Below are 6,531 nucleotides of genomic sequence, written 5' to 3'. Positions count from 1 at the left end.
TAGATCAAGGGGAGAGGGTACAGCGAAGGCCTTACGTTCTCTAGATGGTGTTGGTACAATGCGGTCTCGGGGGCAGGAGGAGCGCTCGCAAAACGCTTTCCTGCCCTTTCCCTCCCCGGCGGAAGCGAAACGGCTTCGACTGGTTATGCGTGTGGCGTCAGCACGCGCCTATGCAGCCCTAATCCTTGCTAATGACTCACGCTCCGGCACCGGCGCAGCTTCCAACCCATCAAACCGCCCTTTCCCGAAGCTCATTTGCTCTGGGAGCAAACTGAGTTCTCTCTTTTTTTTTTGCGTCCCCACGATAACGCCACCGAAGAGATAGGACTTCAACAAGAGGGGAAACTCGGCAAAAACTGGCAACAAGAAATACGTCACGCTAGTATTAACGACAACCGTTTACTGAGGCGAGTATCGAAACAAAAAAAAATAATGTGAAATGAAGTTAACAAACATTGTTTCATTTTTTTTATTCTTTCCCGGCACAACTGAATATATCTGCGTATAAATTAAATTATACTTCGGGGCTTACTTTTATTCCGTTGCCTAGCAACAGGCGAATGACACGCCAGATGCATGCGTCATTCGTCAGACACGCCGGAGAAGCGAGCGAGACCGGCTGCGCATCTGAGCGTTGGCCTGCTCGGCGACCTGTCTGCCTGTTTTTCTATTCTTGGAATAAGCCTGGTCTGTCGGGCTCCCGGTGAATTCTCGCATTCGTTCTGAGCTTCGACACGGCACCACTGCACTATTGGACTACGGCAAGGTGAGAAATTTTGTTCGACAGTCTACTACGCATTCCAATGACTTCGGCTTACTGCACGGATCTATACTTGTGACGCAGTTAGCGAAAAACAGCTCGGCCATCGTGGCCCAGTTAAGTTGACTTAATGACTCATACTGGGAGAAGCTTGCGACGTTTTTTATGAGCCCCAACATTATTTTAATGTATTTGGATAGTTTTTGGGCACGCTGCGTGGTCGCATAGGGTGCTGTGACGCAGTTTCGCGTGCACTGAATCTTGGTAGGACAAGTTTCGCCGCTTTCACTAACCCCCAACGTTATTGTAACTAATTTCATTGCCTGTTGGGGTACTTTTCAAATGCAGCGGCCGCGCCTGGCGTTGTGGGGCGGTTATCGAAAAGCAGCTCGGGTATGGTGACAAAGATATTTTGGCGCGCACTGAATCTTACTGCGACAAGATTTTGACAATTTTTATGGCCCCGCAACAACTTAAACCTTCTTTCGGTACTCACACTTGTCGAAGACGCCATTGAGCAGTTGCACAGAGTGGTAACACGGGAGTGTGTTGCGCCGGTAGAACGTGCAAAACAACGCCAAGGAGCTGAAACACCAGGAACTTGTAACTCGAAAATTATGTCTTCTGAGCGGCTGAAGACAGGCTTTGCGCTCACGTATTTGTCTTGATTCCGAGTAGAAGGAATTCTGCGAGCGCCCAGCATGGTCTGGTTGAGGGCCTCTGTTGTGGCCACCTCTGTGTATTCGTATCGTACTATCCCGTCGATTGTAGCCAAGTTCATTTGGAAACGCGCAGTAGCCCATGTATTCGTGCTCTTAGAGTGCAGGAAATAATTCCTCGGAAGAGGGGAATGCTTGGAAATGGGATGTTTTCGTTGTATGTATGGTATTGTTTGGGATGAGTCGGGGATTTTCTACGCCATGTATGTAAAAGCGAACTGTCTTTTTTTTTTTTTTTGTAATGTCGCTCATTCGCCACTTTCGCACGTTTCGCCACTACACGCGTTATTCGTATGTGTTATTACCAAAATTACACATTCTTGTAATTTACTTTTTTCAGCTTACATCATCCGGTGGAGATTCGTACGGGAACTACTGCTGCTTACCTGGTGTCACAACGTTAGATGAATGCACAAAAAGCCCGCAAGGGTATTTTATATAGAATAAAATAAACATTTCCTCATTTCACAAGGCGCCTTGCGTCTTTATGAAATTCCACGTGGCACATATTCTATGGAGGCTAGTAAAGATCCTTCGCGATCATTTGTACGTAATGAAATGAGTTCGCACGAAAACCGCGTGCGGTTGAGCTGTAGAAGCAAAAATAACAGAAACGCGTCGGTCAGCGCAGCCGGCGTGACGCGCACCAGCTAGCATTCAAAACGCGCGCGCACAAAACCGAAACCGGAAGTGTGGCGCAGGTGTTAATGCCGGCGGCTTGGTGCGCTGCAGTTGATTCGGCCGCTGAGCTCTATGGGAGTGTCTGCTCTTGTGGAATCCTTTCTCTACGACGCCACTTGTGAGCTAAGATAAGCTTCGCTAGGACATCAGATTGGGACACGTGCGACTGAACCGATTTTCGTCGCTCCAGTTGCAGCACGCGAAACCGGCTTCACGCGCAAGCGTACGGACCCCGCGAACATGCACAGCGAGCATCGCCACGTCGAAGCACAAATAGTAAGAGCGAGCACGCGGACCCTACACGATCTGGATGGTGCAACCCCTGGTGTGCCATAGAGAAAGCACGGCGTATGCCAAGAAGAGACGCCACGAACATGCACAGCGAGCATCGAAGCACACAATGAAAGGACGCCAACGCGGCGATTCTCTTCTCCACCTCGATGCACCTTCCTTCTACGGCGTTCGCTGCTCTCGTGGTCACAAACACAATTTCGCTTAGCGAAAAAATATTTCTGCTGGTAGTCGGTCAATTTGCCACAATACTTTTTTGTCCGTGGTGTGGCAGCAGTGCGTTCGTGATCCCGGAAAACTTTTCCTGCGTTTTTGACAGTCAGGTTATCCAAGCAAAAAGAAGTGTTATGCACTATGGTATCATAAAGCATATGCTATGGATGTATTGAGATATTAGGAAGGTGCGCCACCGGCCTAGCTCATGTCTGTAGCTTCCTTGAACTACAAGGAAGCTACAGACATAAGCTAGGCCTGTAGCAATAACATATACTTATGAAATGTTCTTAGTCTACTGCAGGACTAGTGGCAGCTGGAGAGTTCTATATATTTATAGGCCATCGTAACTTGCGTTATTGCTGAGCATTTCACCGGCAGTATGTTGGGAACTGTGTTTCTAAACATGCAAAGTAGCAGGCTTGAGCGCGCTAGCTCAGGCCAACCTCAGCCTTCATTCAAATATATCCTTACTCTCTCTTCGTTTGCCAACATAAAAGGTGTCTGAAAAAGCGCCCTTCATGACACGTCTTCCTGCGCACGTGACTAGGCTTTACTTTCCAAGCTACCCATTCATTCTTCTGGATATCGCTTGCGTTTATAGCGTCAATTGGTCTCGATCAAGTGATATTGTGATCTTGAGCTAATAATTAGAAATTTATAGACACACTTTTTACACGCTTCGACGGTTCTTCACATCTCTACCGATTTTTTGTATATAAAGAGCTTTGTATCTAAAGAGCCCCTTATAGATCTCCAGGTGGTCAAAATTAATCCGGAGTCCCCAACTACGGCATGCCTCATATTAAAATCGTGCTTTTGGTACGTAGAACTCCAAAATTCATTATTGATGCGATGCATCCTTTGTAATGTAAGAAAATAAATTTCTTTTCATTTGGTGCAAAGCCTGCCACAATAAGCCACTGTCCTCTTATGTTGGTTCTCTTTAATTCTCCCGGCTTCTGCAATCTCGAATATAGTATATATACGGAAGTCCCCGAGTAAAACATTCTGAACACTAACCTAATGTATTTGAAATGTGTCTAAATAGCAACTACCAGCTTTTCAGTGCCCGGTTACCTTCAGTTCGCACGGAAGTCGGCTGCTTGCTCGTGTCCCGAGCGGTGACGTAGTCGCTAGACATCCAGGCCTCCGGTGCGGCCAGTGCTGGCCTCGTCACTACGCGGTTGTCCCGCGCTGAGCCACAGAACCCATTCACCTGCACCGGGATTCTTGCTGCTGTTGATGTCGGTACAACGGGATGCTGGTGACCGCTTTGGTAGCCCAGGTTTGAGGTTCGGCGCTCGTAGTCCTTCATGCTGTTCCCTTCAGCATAACGGAGCTGGTCGTCTGACGACGTGTTGGCAGTGTACGCATGTGTATCTTCATCGGTCGACGACATCGGAACTTGTGTCTGTCTTCTTCTTCATCTACCAGTGAGATGCTTGCAAACTTGACGGCTGGCCATTGTGTAAAAAGTGCGAAATAGATGATTATGAACAATGGTACAATGCAACAAATCAAAATCATATAATTCACAGTCATCATTGGTTACCATAGAAGAAAAGATGAATGATGGACACGGAGAAAGTGAAAAAGAAAACTATAGGCCCGCAATCACCACCGTTTAGAAGGGGCAACTACGGGCCGCTAGATTCAGCCATTCTTTCGTTTGTTTAGCGAGCTCTTTATAGTGACACAACAGAACGACTGGCGACATCTTAGAGACTTGCAAATTTAAGAAGCTGTTTCGCAATTAACTTTCTAGAAGACACCGTGTTATTAAAACGCTACAAAATGGGTGGCCGAAATTCGCTTTACGGAGCTTTAGCTCCCTGACGATTATGAAGCAACGGTGGGCATCACTCTCAGAAGCGATACGTCACGTTTATTTCCGCGGTGGCAAGCATGCTTCGTATTGTGCTCTCAGAAAACGCATGTTCTTCCTTTCTTTATGAAACCATTAGAATAAGCCAACACAGGGGGTGTTGCGGTTAATAGAATATGTAAATCGATGGGCAAGCCTATCGGTAAATTAAATTAACAGAACCTATTGGAATAGATCTTGTAGTGAGGTTTAAAAGGCAGCACGTGAATGTTAGGCCAGGTCAACCCTAGAAACGTGTACATATTGGAGTGACTAAGCACATTTAGGCGAAACAGAACGCAACGCCTTGGTTTCTAAATCTTACTGCACGCAACATCCAAGGTAGATAAAGGGCAGACAACTTAGCATTTGACCTGCATAAGTCTGCGAGCATAACGCGTACGATGCACGCCTCAATGACAGAAAAACCGACCCGTGTTTAACTTTTTTATTATACAGGGAGTTTCACGTAACTTGAGCCAAATAATTTTAAAAAGTGGTTAACCGCAATTGAATGAAACCAACGACTTATGGTGTGCTGTCATTGTGGCGCTTCTCAGGGTACTTTTTATATTGCGCTTAATTAGTTAAGATAAATTATGCGAATTTCCTAAGTATAAACCCCATGCAAGCGATTTTCCACGCGACAGCGGCAAGCGACGCGATGGAGATGGCTGTCGCATTTGCTCGTCGCCTACAAGTCGTACCCAATGCGAGCGATGACTTCGAGCGACGTCTCCCCAGTGTTGGTGATATAAGGGCAGCAATATAGGCGCCGAAACTAGCGTGGCGTGTGCTTTATTAACTTAAGTTGATGTGTTTTACCGTAAAAAGCAGCATAAAATATTTCTGGAGGTCTTCCAGTAGGTTCTTATCTCTGCACTATAAAGATTCAATCGGTAGTAGTTGAGTGATGTGCATCTAGTTCCGGCTTGGCGCTATTGGCTAGTCGCTCATAGCATTTGCGGGAGACAAGCGACGGATTCCAGATTTGCAAAACCGAGCGATCGCGCGACAAGACTGAGCGATCTGTTCAAGCGACGGCCCGATCCGTCGCTCGAAGCCGTCGCTCGTCGCTGTCGCGTACAAAATCGCGCTCATGTGGCAGCATTCATGCGGCAGCATCATGTGGCAGCATCATGTGGCAGCCTCTAATATTCACTGTAGGGCCAAGTGCGTTTCATTACTGTTTTAGGCTTGTAGCGCAGCTCAGGAAGAGCAAAAAAGGAAGGAGGTAGGGGTAGTCAAAGGGAACGGAAAACAGAGTGAGTGCTACTCTGTTTTCCGTTCCCTTTGATTACCCCTACCTCCTTCCTTTTTTGCTCTTCCTGAGCTGCGCTACAAGCCTAAAACAGTCATGACATACCAACTCGCCCAAACTGCTACGCTTTTGACGTTTCATTACGTTGTAGAGGGCATTCAAAAACGACCGATTCAATTTTTTGTGGCAACGTACATGCTTCGCAGCAATTTATTTCCGGCGTTTAAAGAAACCCGCGAAATATGAAACAAAGCCACGTGACTGCGCTCATGCGCTACCGTATTGCAGCGCTCTAAACCGCGCTTCCTACGAAAGAACCATGCGCTTAGACCGTGGCGAAGTGAGCCGCCGCGGCTCTGGACATCGGCTGCGCAGTTCGTCAGCATCTTGGGCGGTGGCTCACGGAAAGGAAGCACCGTCGTTCCTGATAAGCGATAGGCTAGGCGCCCGGTTGAGCGTTTTGCTAAACCGCTTCATTTTTAATCCTTGGTTCAAGTTACGTGAAACGCCCTGTAATACAGCGTATTTTTTTTTTTTGGTTAGCTGTACCAAGTATATAAAATTATAAAGATATAAATCACCGTAACGTTATGTTTATCATTACAGTGTACGGATTGACAGCCTCTACATACAGACCAATTTCCGCCATTCCGTGCGTAATTACCGAAGTTACGGTAATTCACTTTCCAATTATCAACGATACGTGGCTACAGCAAATGAGTACTTTGGGGCCGCCGTC

At 46.9% G+C, this 6,531-nt stretch overlaps 1 long non-coding RNA gene across 1 annotated transcript in view; it reads left to right on the top strand.

Moving 5' to 3' along the window:
- Positions 1 to 605: 605 nt before the first annotated feature.
- Positions 606 to 6,531, top strand: part of LOC129383639 (uncharacterized) — a 40,272-nt gene continuing 34,346 nt past the window's right edge. The window contains exon 1 of the long non-coding RNA XR_008611497.1: positions 606 to 766. This is a non-coding gene — a long non-coding RNA (uncharacterized lncRNA). The remainder of the gene's footprint in view (positions 767 to 6,531) is intronic.

This window comes from Dermacentor andersoni, chromosome 8 (genome assembly GCF_023375885.2).
Source record: "Dermacentor andersoni chromosome 8, qqDerAnde1_hic_scaffold, whole genome shotgun sequence".
Taxonomy (NCBI): Eukaryota; Metazoa; Arthropoda; class Arachnida; order Ixodida; family Ixodidae; genus Dermacentor; species Dermacentor andersoni.
This window is presented reverse-complemented; position numbering and strand designations above follow the sequence as displayed.